This window comes from Photinus pyralis, unplaced genomic scaffold (genome assembly GCF_008802855.1).
Source record: "Photinus pyralis isolate 1611_PpyrPB1 unplaced genomic scaffold, Ppyr1.3 Ppyr1.4_LG2, whole genome shotgun sequence".
Classification (NCBI taxonomy): domain Eukaryota; kingdom Metazoa; phylum Arthropoda; class Insecta; order Coleoptera; family Lampyridae; genus Photinus; species Photinus pyralis.
In genome coordinates, this window is record NW_022170403.1 from 37,121,083 (window position 1) to 37,136,210 (window position 15,128).

The following is a 15,128-nucleotide window of genomic DNA, read 5'->3' on the forward strand; positions in this document are numbered from 1 at the left end:
GTGGCAATAATAATCGATTATTATCAGCAGCTAACAATCATTATTAATTATTTTCAAAACTTATCGATAATTATAAAAAGTTATCGATAATTATCAAACGTTATCGATCATTATCGAAAATTAGCCTTACGATTTATCGATAATTGTCGATTATTATCGAAAGTTAACGATAAGTGATTAAAGTTATCGATAATTATCGATAGTTATCAATTATCGGTAGTTATTAATGATTAATCGATAATTATCAGACTGAACAGACTTATCGATAAATCGATAACAATTTCATTTATCGCTCAGCTCTAGTAGGTATAGGAATTCACGTAAACTGGGACCGATTTATTTGTGCACAATGCTGCATGGTTATAAAAAAAGCTGATTCGCGAAATTTAGTTATCAAATGTGAATGTGGAAATGATGTAGCTGCCTGCTTGCAATGGACAATATTTTGCCTTAAAATTTTTTTTTATCGTTTTTTAATAACAAAATCTCCCGCTTTCAGTAAAAATGTGGAACCTGCCTATTTTACTGCCTGTGAATAGAATGTATGAAATTGCATTCCTTCAAGGACAAGGATTGCAAGCTTCGTTCGTCTAAATGTATTATTATTTACATTACAAATTTACGCAATGCTTCTTAAGGGATCTATTTTTAGAACATTCCAATCCTATTTATAAAACCATTCCAATGATAACACAAAAAACATCCCGAGTTCCTGACATCTAACGATTAAAAAGGAAAATATTCGGATGGTCAAAATAAATGGTTTGTAATGCTGCCATCTAATGTCAATGTAACGCTCCACTTTCGATCGCCCACGGACTTTCAAACGATCGAACTGCTCCTAGCGGCGGCCAGTTTGCACATGGTCACAAACTGTTATATGGGATCCGCGCTTCTGATAGTTATAAATTCAATGATATAATCATTGAATAATAAATCTGAATAGAAAGACAACGCAATGCTTTTTGAAGGGTCCACTTTAACGGAGTTTCTCCGTAGGTTGCCCTCTGGGACAAACTCCGCTTATTAAAAGCATTGAATTTATAACTATCAAAAGTAACTAAATTTTAATCGAGGTTTTATACCACCTACTCAACTGAATCAAAGTGATTAGATTTCTTTAGATGACGCTACTTTCGCGTACTTATCTCGTAGACTGCGTGGGAGTTATAACAGCAGGTGAAGATCGTATTGCAATATTATCTCTGTATTTACAAACTTATGCTTACGTATACATGTTATTATTTGGCCACCTCTTAGGAAATGACGTCAAAGTTATCAACTTACAAGTAAATCTTGATTCCAACGATCTTCCCTTATGTAGACTTTGAGATCGAAATTAAACTTACCTACAGACAATGTTTTGGGATATTTCAGAATATGCAATATACTGTCAGTTGTGCGAGCATTTACAGATATTGTTTAATTGCTGTTTCCGTATATAAATGCACAAATAATATGTTTTTGAGACAAAATTTGGAATTAAGTACTACTTTAAACAACAACTTTAAAATTCAAATGAGAGAAGTGCAATATAATTTATTATGATGTGAAATGAAAAAGGTTTTTTAAATCGGCTTCATGAAAGAAATTGTATTGCACTTTTACGAAACGAAGACTCGAAAACGCCATGCCGGCACGTTTGCTTCTAAACCTTTTTCTACGTCTCTCTTGTAACATATTTTTGATATTTTTTAAATATTAATAATTACGGCACCTGAAAATACCATATTAATATCAAGTACTTCTACAATTATTTATGCAAAATTCGAGTATTAAATCAAAAATCTGTTACAATACAATAGAGGCATAGATGTGTCCTTTATCTTTACATCGGCACCTAACAACACGGTATAGAGTCCAATTTACTCAAAATGTTATACTAAGTCCCACACCTAGACACGCTATTCGACCCATATAATTTCTATTGAAGCGCTTTCCTAGTCGTATGCAGAGAACGGCATCATAGGGTCAGTTCACTTAGCCCCCCATTAGCCCAAAAATGAACCAATTTTTCTTATGTATTGTGCCTCAATTGTGCATTTATGCGCACGTGCTTTTTTGGTTTTGGAGATAATCGAAAAAATCAAATGAGGGCTAAGTGAACGCTTAGCCCTCCCAAAAATTAAACTTTTTGATAGTTCATCGACGGTATTGCGTAGTACTTCGATTGTGTTTAATCGTGCTTTCATACTCATCGTTTGTGCCTTTTTGGTTTCGGAGATTAGAGGAAAAATCAAATGGGGGCTAAGCCTGGGGCTAAGTGAACGCTTAGGTCTCATCAAAATAAACTGATTTGTACAAACTATAGCTTTTTTATTATACCTGAATCACAATCTCCGTTTTAAACACTCAAATGCGTGCGAAAAAGGGCCTTTAAAACACACGTGCTTTAAAGTTGCTAAGAAACGATACTTCAAGTATGACTTTTGAAACTGTCATCTGGATGAAATAAAAAATCCTCTTAGGTCGCTTTCTGTAAATGCAGAACATTTCTTTGGCTTTTGTACCTATCCTTTGGTTGAAGCTTTCACAAACGCGCGTAATTTAGGGTTTTTAAAGGCAGCACTGCGTTAAAGTTTTGAATGAATGCACCAAAATATAGAAGATTTAAATACCTTTGACATTTTCTTCATATATGCCAGCATTATGGATGCATTTAAGACTGTATTCGTAAGTAACTTCCTATTCATCCATGGAAACAACTTTTCATATTCTTTATAATAGGCTTTACTGGAGTTGGATTTTACACCTACCAACGTTTGTTCAGATTTTACAACAATCGATTTAATGGGTGGTGTATTATCTTTTTCAACGGAAATCGTTTAATTCACAAAGACGATGATTTTTATAAGCAAACGTCAAGTGACATTTCCATGGCAATCGTGAAATTACGAACACCCAGCCCAGTTGATTAGACACGTATTCGAGTATAACGTCAATATGACTTCATTTTAAATTAATTAAATTTTAAATTATACTGCAGGTATAATAAAAAATACGATAAGATACACGTGTGTAATTGGTCTTTAAAGCACTTGCAACGTTAAAGGCACTCCGCTTTGCGTCGTGCCCTTAAACTCGTTGCGCGTGCTTTAAAGACTTGATTATACACTTGTATCTTAATATACTATTCTGGGCGACTCATTTTCGAGATCAGTGGGTGCCGGAGCCGGGGGGGGGGACTGGTTTTATCCTTCATCATGATACTTTAATGAAAAGAGTCTCAACGAAAGGAATTAATTTCTACCAACCATAGCCCTCCTCCTCCACCTCTTATCGTGATCAGGTATATTCCCTTATACCTCAAGATCAGATTGTCGGAAGAGGGTACTCACACGAACTTATAAATTAAGATGAACTGCTGATCAAACAGTTGCATAGAGGTAGAAATGGCCCTAGCATGGGCGCCGCCATGATGTGCACATTCTAGTTATTTTCTAGGGAAATTTTCCTAGTGCTCAAGTTTTGAGACTATTGCAGCCTTGGAAAATGACATGTGTCACAGTAATTTATAGAAAATGTGAGGTTAATGTTGGGTTAATGCTTGTTTATTAGTTGATTTGAATTTCGCGCCATGTGAGTGCATATCATGGCGGCCCCCATGTAGGTGTCATTTGTTAATTCAGCATTAGCAGTCCATCTTAATTTATAAGTTCGTGGCGATTGAGACGTCTGCAAGAAATATATCAATTAGTGATGTCAAAACAAAAGTTATTTCGGTTAAAAAAATGCGCTTTATCTGTACAAGAGTTGTGCACAATTTATACTTGTTTATACTTTTTCAGATTATGTCTTTCATACTGCAGCTTATGACCATACCTTGTGTTGTATTGATTATTAACGTTCAGAAAATTGAAAATATCTGAATTCATCTTAACAAAAACTAAAACTTCTAATATATACAGACATGGAAAGGTAAGGATGTCATTTAAAGTTGGTTATACAGGGTGAAAATTGGGTGGTAGTGGGCCGAGGGGTTCAAGATAAGCACTTTTTTTCAAATAAACCGAGTGTCAAACGTGTTTCGTTTGGGAGCCACTCCCAAAGAAGTGGTGAAATTTGGAGTTCTTTAATTTTTTTCTCAGCAATCACCAGAGTTACTTTTGTGTTGTCTTACTGGAAGAAAGGGCAGCAACAAACTGCTCAACGCAAACTATACAGGGTGTTTTTTTGGGAGCCTTAGAGAAAAGTTTCTGGGAAAGTAAAATAGGTAGGTTTTTGAAAATTTGTACTTAGGAGTTACTCTGAAGGCTGAATCGATGTAAAATATTTTCAAAATGGCCGCACTTCCGGAAACACCGGAAGTAGATAGTAACTTCGTTATTTTAAATGGCAACCCCTATTTTTTATTGCATTTTTGGATTCTACGTGAAATTTCAGTTCTTTTGATACCCATATGTCATATCTGCCATTTATGGTTTTTAAGTTATTTTGACTTTAAGAAAAAAAAATGGCGGATGCAGATGATACCTTGATAATTGATTACTTGAAAAAGGTTATAGTCATGGCAACCCATTTTTATCAGTGCATAGAGAATGAATAGGGCTTTCTTTTAGTGCACTTAAAAAAAAGTTAAGTTGCGTACGACCGCCCCTATGAATATCCAAATTTATGAAACTTCAAAGACTAAAAACTCATTTTTTTTAATGGAATGACCATGTTCTTACTATTCCATGAGATAGAGAATCGAAATTGGCATATTTTGACTATACATGTTCCTATAGCTATCTTTAACAGTTTCTGACTTATTCCCATTTTATTGAATTGACACTATTTTTTTTCGGATTTTCTTTTTAGTAGTCGGCCATGATTCTATAACAATTGAATTTTAAACAAATCTAGTGACACTAATCCATCACCCACTGTTATTATAGGTTAACATAAGTTTTTCAAAAATCGAAAAATGACTCGCAGTGGTTTCACCTATTTTGGAATTTAATTGTTATTTATGGTGAAATGGGCAGAATCGCGGCGCGTGCTTTCCGTACATTCATTCGAAAACTGGAACGAAATTGTATGAATTTTGGAAATTTTGTACCTCTAATGCGCTTACAAACCGTTGAAGCACAAGTGATACAAAGCTCTACAAGAGAATATTTAAGAAAATGAATTGAATTGCAAATGCAAGATTAACAAATTAAATTCAATGCAAAATATAAAAAACTTCGTTGAAACATTTTTGGTATGGAATTGTTGCTAGAACAGATATCGCATTACCTCTCTTAATTTCCAGACTTATAAGTTGTTTAAGAAATTCAGTTGAACGACTCTGTTTAGATTTTTCAAAAATTTTCCGTCCTATATCCTTAATAAATGAGTTATTTATTAATGAATTATTTAGACTAGAACTAGATTCAATGGTATTAAAGAATCCATTCCTTGATTTGTTTAAAATTCGATTGTTATAAAATCATGGCCAACTACTAAAAAGAAAATGCGAAAAAAAATTGCATCAATTCCGAGATCAATTCAATGAAATGGGAATAAATCAGAAACTGTTAAAGATAGCTATAGGAACATGTAATATCAAAATATGCCCATTTCGATTCTCTATCTCATGCAATATTAAGAACATGGTCATTCCATTTAAAAAAACTGAGTTTATAGACTTTGAAGTTTCTTAAATTTGGATCTCCATAGGTGCGGTTGTATGCAACTTAACTTTGTTTTAAGTGCACTAAAAGAAAGCCCTATTCATTCTCTATTCACTGATAAAAATAGGTTGCCATGACTACAACCGTTTTCAAGTAATTAATTATCAAGGTACCATCTGCATCCGCCATTTTTTTTCTTAAAGTCAAAATAACTTAAAAACCATAAATGGTAGATATCGACATATGGGTATCAAAAGAAGTGAAATTTCACGTAGAATCCAAAAATAAAAAATAGAGGTTGCCATTTAAAATAACGGAATTACTATCCACTTCCGGTGTTTCCGGAAGTGCGGACATTTTGAAAATATTTTACATCGATTCGGCCTTCAGAGTAACTCCTAAGTACAAATTTTCAAAAACCTACCTATTTTACTTTCCCAGAAACTTTTAACTAAAGCTCCCAAGAAAACACCCTGTATTAATTGGCACACAAACATAATTATTAATATTATATATATATTATAGAAAACATGTAAGTAAACAAGCGACAGCACTATTGCCGTACCGCGCGGTCGCTGCCGTTCTCCGTGACGTGTCCTTTCATTCTTCAATCGCTTCCCTAATAGTCTGGATGCCAAACTGGGATTTTTGGCTTAACCTGGAAGTGAGGTACGGTGAAGGTTTTTTTACGGTTTTTTGTTCGTAAGGATGTCTACTTTGAGAATGCCACCTTGACACCCTTGAGCATTTTGAGAAATTCAAGATGGCGGCCAAAAAATACTAAAATTAAAGTTTTAAAAAACATGGGCATATAGCACCACGATTTAAATTTTTAGTTAAAAATATTTTTGGGGGCGTTTTGGCGGATTGGGGTGGTGTTTTTAAGGGGTTGATTTTTATATTTTTTCAATATTAACTTGTCTTATCGTACATCGATTTATATGTTTTTATGGATAAGGATCCCGAATTGCATATCAAAATGGAGGTACAGCAAGTTATTCAATGTTAAAAAAGTAGAACGACGCCGACAGACGGCCCGAAAATAGCATAAAACGCGCGGTGCGCCGCGTCCCCGCTGCACGACATCATTTTAATAAAAATATAATAATTATAACAAGTGCGATACGTCTTTTTATAGGTTTCTTGGGGTGGAGATTACAATTTTGATGTCAAAGTATGATTTTTGAATAAATCCTAGAAAGATATACAAGATAGCGTCAAAATTATTATCTTTTTATTAAAATGATGTCGTGCAGTTCGGGCGAGGCGTACCGCGCGTTTTATGTTATTTTCCGGGCGTCTGTCGGCGTCGTTCTACTTTTTTAACATTGAATAACTTGCTGTACCTCCATTTTGATATGGAATTCGGGATCCTTATCCATAAAAACATCGATGTACGACACGTTAATATTGAAAAAATATAAAAACCCACCCCTTAAAAACACCACCACTCCTCCAAAATGCCCCCAAAAACATTTTTAACTAAAAATTTAAATTCAGAAAACTTCAAAACCCTAAAATCGATGTGCTACATGCCCATATTTTAAAAAAATTTAATTTTTGTATTTTTTGCAGACATTTTTGGGCGGATTCTTAAAATAGACCTACTTAGTGACCTAAAACTGCAAAAAAATTTTCATCGTACCTGAAACAATCACTACACAACAGTTACAAAGATGAGTGACACGTTTTTAATTAGGTTTTCGGGTATGCCCTTTCCGATTTTGAAAAAATTTTCAAAATTCCTATCACGGAAGGGCGCATCCCTGCTTCGACGAAATTTGGTGCCTGGGGGTTTTTGAACATAAAAATCACGAATCTGGAATTAGTTTTTGAAACTTCGAAAAAAAAGTACCACTGCAATTCTTGGCCGGACAACGAAAATGGAGAGAATTCCAAGAAATTGGTTGTGTACATACTGGAATTTTAAAATAACTTTTCAAACAAAAGTTATAGGTACTCGTTTGAAGAATGGGCCTTGGGGTTACATAGTGTCTCTCGCCTACTACTATAATGAATGATCTATATATGTAGTTAGTTGAAAATGTCACAAATAACAAAAAAATAACGATTTAAGTTGCCCCCATTTGATTTGTCCTATTATCTCCAAAACCAAAAAGGCACAAACGGTGCGCATAAATGCACTATTGAGCACAATTGATTATTGAGGCACAATACGTAAAAAAAAATTGGTTCATTGTTGGCTAAGTGAACGGTCCCTTTATCATATTATCATAGCATTTTATTGTCTAATTATCTTGTATCCAATAATTGACTTTTTACGTTCTGCAACAACGCTGTTATTATTATTGAATTAAGAACTTATAACTTGTTAAAAAATTAAGTCGGATATTCATCTGAAAACTATATTTAGACGATCTTTGTATCAAAGGTATCCAGTTACCTACGTGCGTAAGTTTATCAATGACATGATGTCATCGTAGTTAAAACATTCTCTCTCACCTCTCTACTCATTTTGAAGTGAGTATCTCGGCTATATTATATGAATTAAAAAATGTTGAAGAGTTTCCTTTAATCACGTTTTGTTACTTGCCGTAGGATACCAGCACATTCTAGATAATGAATACTGGCCACCTTTTCTCCTATCTCACTGACCTTCTATTCAGATTTATTATTCAATGATATAATATAACAAGCCCGTTCGTGCACCGCTGAGACGCGTCGTATTCTGTGAATCTGTGCGCGACTGCTATCCGAACCGACAAGATAACTCTTGTTCGCGACAAATGGCAGGCGAGACATATTGGGGCGCTGTCAGGATTGTGTGTTGCCTGCCTCTCAATAGGTTTCTTATGGGAAACATGCCTAACGTAATTCATACCGTTTTGAAATTATACATTTTAGCATTGGAAATGCTTATGTTTTGTATGGTTATGAATTTACGTTTTGCCGAGTAGAAAAGAAGACAGTGGTGTCGCGTCTAGTGTTGATTGTACCGTACTTGACTGCGTAACAGTATTTCTGTACAGGTTATTTAAAGTTTTATTTTTACGTAATTAAAATGTGAAGTCTAATTGTAATCATGACTCCCAAGTACGAATGATGTGACTGAATGAGAATGCATTTAAAGGAAAATTATTTATTTCAGTTCAGTGTAGCCGAATGTACATTTTAAATATAGCCGCTATGAAGCAGAAAGGAAATTAAACAAATAATAACCGCGGTGTAAATAGAATTGCGTTCACCGTATATAAATAATGTAAATTGGGGTAAAAACTGTATAGAAATAACGAGTATTAACGCGAAGGTCAAAGTCCGACACACTGTAAATAATTAATTAATTTAGAGCTAGTAGAACGACTTAAATCCGTCTGTTCCCTACCGCTGCCAAAGTATCAAAAGCTTGATTCACGGACGTTCAAAATTATCTACGAGTAAAAAATAAAAGGAGAGAACCTTGCATTAAAAGAGGACTTGACGGAAATGAACAAAAAGGAAGTTATAAAATTACGAGAAGAGTGGGGAGAAACGCGTCATTATTGGCAGTGGTGTAATAAAACAAAACTGACATCGTCTCTTCTGTTTTATGATAAGTCAAGTCGTTATAAGTGACCAGCGCAAAGGAAGTGATATTTTGACGACTTCCGTCGCGTGTTATGCTATTTCTCACCACCATTTTATATTCTCTCCTCTTATTTTTTACTCGTAGATAATTATACATGTGCGAGTTTGCGCGATAAAGCGAATTGAGGTCAATGGATACAAACCACGAAAGTATAAATACGGGGATTTCAAGCACCAGAGTTGCTCTCCGCCTTTTTACGGAGCAACATCTATGACAGTCGCGCCCACAAATTATAAGCGCGGAGTTTTATAATAGAGCGTTAAGGCGACATTTGTAAGAAAAGCAAGCAAAAGAACCGAGTGAAATCATCTCCATCAAGCTAGCGTAGAAGAAGGCGAAGACGTTTCTTCAAGGCGCATCGGAGAAAATTGGAAAATTGCGAGATTACCGAAGACGAGTATTCATTCTCGATTTTTCTATACGCGGTCCGTGCATGGTCCACCTAGAGAGTTCCAAACAAAGACTAATAAAAACCAGCCTGCCTGTGATTGGTTTGGTCTAGCTGAAAAGCGAATAGCAGCCTGCAGTGGGCGGTCCGAATTCATTCGACTTCGATCGATCGTGAGACGAAGTTATTCTCCAAGTCCTGGTGCACCGATAATGAACTAAACGTATTTATAAATGCTAGACAAACAATATCGCGTTGTAGTTGATCGTGCGTCGTTATTAGCCCCGTGGTAGCTTTATTGCATTGTCGTTTATTTATAGAACATTATTCTAAAGTGGGGTCTTTGTAAAGGCGATTTAATTACCGGCTAGTGTTGCATTCAAATCAGTGATTATCAGTACTGTTTGTATTCATTTTAACGACACGAGCCTGGAGGCGTTACTGCGCATTTACAGCAGTTTTGTTTTGATTTTTGATTAGATTGTATGATAAGTTATGAGATACGCATTAAGTTTCTTTCTGTACTCAGAGCGGTTTTGGAGTAAATACTTTGATTTGAATTCACGTAGTAAATACAGATTTTCCTTTCTATGCAGTGACCTTTTGTGAATGAATGAGTTAACTTTACTTTTACAGGAGTGTACCACCTCAACCCCGTTTCTCTTAATATGTGTTATTTACAGTTAAAAGGCAATTTTTCTAAGAGAAAAAGAACATAACAGGTTTTAATAAAGGTTATTGATTTTTATTCATTTATCCTGTCCCCTATCCTTGAGGCGATTACATCTCGAGGCGCTTGCGCCGAGGGGTGTAAGGTGCGAAGGCAATAATGGACTTCTCTACCGTGGTATATATACTATTTTTTTCACTACTAGCACTTGAAGTCCTCTAAATTAACATATCATATTGATAAGAATGTGAACGGTTGGACAGAATTGTTTGTTTCTTAATTTAACATGTCAATCAAGTACGTAGAAGTACAAGTCAAACAGGCCGTATTTTTTGATTTGCACGATAATTACTAACCTAAATGTAATGCTATTTAGTATGGTTGGAAAGCATTTTTTCAGAGCTTTCCAACGACGTATCACACAGGGGGGTCACTATTTAAGATTTAAAAGTTGGGGTGGCAAGGGCGCAGGGGGTGTGAGGGGGTGCGTCGCCAACTATGTCATTGTGATTCACCCTCCGAATTACCGAAACGGATTTTGATTTCTTTAAATATCTGGTAAGTAAATATTCCTTAAACCTCAAGCAACTATGGAGACAAATTAAAACAATTCGCGCATGCGTTGAGATATATACTTTGTATATAGGCACCGAGTAAAAGTAAAACTAATACCAAATTAAAAAGATTGTTTTACAGGCTATGGGAGAGAATCAAAAATTAATGGATGCGTGAAGATCTCGAGAATCGTTCGGTATTAAGTTGTATCAGATTTTTCTATACGCTAACAATAGGTTGTGCATGTACAGTGCTAACTTTCATATTTGTGGACGGGTTGTTTTGGTTAAATTGCTGAAAACGAATTTGGCTGGAGTAACTAATTTTTTTTCGCTTTTTAAAAATCGTTTACGATTACTTTTTGAACTGGTTTTTGTTATTCTCCGGATAATAGAAAATAAGGCAAACATTCTACTTTGAATGTCATTTCAGGGATTACGTACGCATCTACGGTAAGCACTGTTAAATTGAATAACTGAAAAAATCGCGCATCATGTTTAGGGTAAATATAATGCTCGCCAGGAGAGAATGCCGGTTACATTCCGGTCTACAATCGTATCTTTCTCATATTCTTAAACCATACTTGCATCAAGTGTTCTGTGACCGGCAATAGGCTAATAGGTATTTTTAGATAGAATTTATTTCGCACGGTCACAAAATTCCCGTTCATAGTTAAGGAACCATTTTAACAGGTGGTATAAGCATATTACTATTTATAATTTTCAACCATATAATGAATGTAGTAACGCAAAACGGGGAATATTTAAAAAAATATTTCTTTATACTATGGCGAGCCCCTTTAAATGCAAAGAGTTCAAGCAAAACAAAAAAGGTTCTGTATTTATATACAGGGTGGCCATTTGAAAACGAAACAGAGCCTATTTTGAGAACCTCAAAACATTTACGAAAAAATCCTCGGACCCGTCAATTTTTGATTCAAGGGGGAACCATTTTTTTGCTAGTTTCGCCCCCCTAAGGGCAAAGCGCTAGCGGGGGTGCCCCCAAAATTTTAAATCGAATGGGGGGTCGAGTGATACCTTATTTTGAAGGTATTTTTATGTGGATTATAACCCTTAACTTTTAAATCGCTACTAATTTGCCTAGCCGATACGGGGGCTAATAAAAGTTATAAAAACATGTCAACATCTTCTTATGAAAAAAAAAATGTTTGTAAATGAATTAGTTAAATTTTGGTTATTGTTGAGAGCGTTATTATAGCAACATTTTGAAATTTAATAGTGATTGTCAATTGTTGTCAAATCATAGTAGTGACAAATAGCACTTTAAAGTTATTTAGTTGCAAAATCGGTACATAGAACAGATAATGGTTTATCCACTTCCTGAAAGAGTTGAAATAAATGCTCCTTTTTCTATTGGGCTGATTCAGCTCCCAGAATATTTCGTGTGGTGCATACACAACATCCCGAAAAAATGAATGTTTGGGTTGGCATTTTTGGTAACCATATCCTAGGCCCCCTCTGGCAATCTAACAGGAGAGATGTACCTGGAGTTATTAGAAAATACGATTCATCCAGCATTAGTGGAGATACTAGAAAATAACAACGAGTACTTGGAAAATCGTCTAGTATTTCAGCAAGATGGTGCGCCACCCCACTATGCTGCAGGGGTTCGTCAATATTTGGACCAAACGTTTCCAGGACAATGGATTGGAAGAAGAGGAGCTATTGAATGGCCTCCTCGTTCCCCGGACTTAAGTTCGTTAGATTTTTTTATGGGGGCATTTAAAAACTAAAATGTATGCTAGTCAGCCAACATCGTTAGACAACTTGCGACAAAGAATAATTGATGAATGTCGTCAAATCACTCCAGGAGTTTTGCAAAAAGTACGGGAAAGGTTTGAACAAAACCTGTATTATTGTATGGAAGTCGAAGGTCAACATTTTCAACATTTACTTGATTGAGTTTAGCTTTAAGCACTTAAAATAAAATTGATTTAAATCTTAAGAGTTATAATCTACATAAAAATACCTTTAAAATAAGGTATCACTCGACCCCCCATTCGATTTAAAATTTTGGGGGCACTTGTCACCCCCGCTATGGCTTTGCCCCCAGGGGGGCGAGACTAGCAAAAAAATGGTTCCTACTTGGATCAAAAATTGACGGGTCCGAGGATTTTTTTCGTAAATGTTTTGAAGTTCAAATGGCTACCCTGTATAACGTTTTCCTAGTTGTTGTTTAAAAAACCATTATTTTTTAAAATTTGCCACAAACGAAAGGGATGCACAGATAATAATGTCAATATAATGCTATAGACGCTTGGGTAATACGTTAATGTTAACGCGTATTTAGACAGCCGAATACTAACAAGAAATTTTCTTTCCTTTACAGTGCAATAATTAGGAACGTCATTTTGTAAATGCATTCGAAAAACAAGTTAATCTTGCAAAGTCAAATGACGTTGCAAATACTTATGACCTTGTAATTTAATCACGCAGCGAGATGTTCACGAGTTTCGGTCACGTGATCGAGCTTACGTTCTCGACTTTTGAATGATTTCCTAGAATTTGTGCTTTTGATTCAATCGATTAATTTATTTATGTTATTTTAAACTCAACATAAATAATAAATTTATAATCACGCAACAGTTTCCTTTAATTAAAGGCAACTTTATGTCAAAATTAGAACCCCCAGCCAACACACTTACGTTTAATAAACGGTTTTAATGCGTTTTGAAAGGATAAATTCGGTATTGGTAGCATGTATGGTATACGTTTTTTTGTAGACCAATTTTATACCCTGCGTTTAAAATATGTATATAAATAAATGTTTTTTTACCAATAATTTGATAAACGTATAACACCAATTTGATTTACCATGGTAGATTCACTTCACTAATACGTTTTTAATTTACCATATACTTACTGGAATATTGGTTTGATTACTTGTTCTAAAAATATCAATATAAATGATCCGAATTCTACTTGATAAAATTATGTATTTACTAATGAGATGGCATAAGAATACGTATATTTTGTACAATCGCATTTTCTCGTATTATATACAAAGGGATTCACAAGGGGTCGATTAATTTTGAGAAAAATATCTTGATTAAGCGTGAGGTGCAGTTCATCAGTCATGTTCTTCAGGTTGATCGTATCCACACTAGCGCTGAAAGGGATATGCATCGATAAACCAATTCCCGTCTTTACGAAATCAGAAGCAGTAATAACCAACGACCTTTTGTTAGCCTATCGGTATAGCTTTGAGATAGGGCTGGGATATTATAATTTATAATATTAATGTATTGTACATTATTAAAATATAATTATGTTTCACGTGATGGTTTGCGTGAGCTTTGTCGCATTGATGCATCCTAAGTATTTATAAAAACTAAATATCAGCACAGATCAGACATTTGGGATGCTCAGCAGGAACGAATAACGGCCAAGTTTTTGTCAAGACTGTGACATCTTCTTTAACAAATCGCTCAGCTATTACTATGGTGTTCTCCTCGTTTTAACCAACAAAAAAAAATGAAATACGTTTCCCTTCTAATCTAATTTAAAACTCCGAATATGCGCTTTAGAAACGTCGAAAACAAATTGTTCTGAAAAGAGGTTTAGGTACGTAATAACTGAACCCACGATAATAGCAGCGTAGGTAATCCGTTTTGGCTAAACGAAAAGGTATGTCCACCAATAAACACTGTGAAACTGTCAAAAGCAGTGTGTCGCAAATTTAAGACAGTGACGACAATTTACTGCTTCAATTCTAAACTTGTTTTTATTGCTAAAAGTTCATTTGCATTTGAATTTCATAGAACAAAACTTTATTGAACAGACGTTTAATGCGATAGGGTTGAAGGGCGTTTCTTTGGGGAGAACATTAAAGTTGTGGATATACCTACCCGTCCGAATAATTACAGATCCGAAGAATATTTCAAGGGACCATTATTAGGTTAAAATTGCATCCGCCCTTACAATTATTTGATTAGACATCTTTTATTTATTATTCGTATACATGAGAGTAATGGGGGTATCATGAGCAGCTCATAAACTTTCGTAACAGCTTTCCTTTTGCACGCACCCTTTCAAATTTAACGCGTAATTAATCCACATCTGAAACGTTTAGAAACAACTTTATTTCGAGGAATGATCCATTTATTTTCGTTTTTCGCATGCGAGCAAAAAGAGTTGAAATGAACCTGAGGATAATAATATAGGCACTCAGTGTTAATGCTTATACTATGCGATCAAAAATGTGTTTCTGTCTGGAATTTTTGTTTACATGGAAAATCGTACTTAACTTGAGCTTCCAAAGGCGACTCGACAGCAACTCATTTTTGATCGCCCGTTAGGTATTTGTTGATGT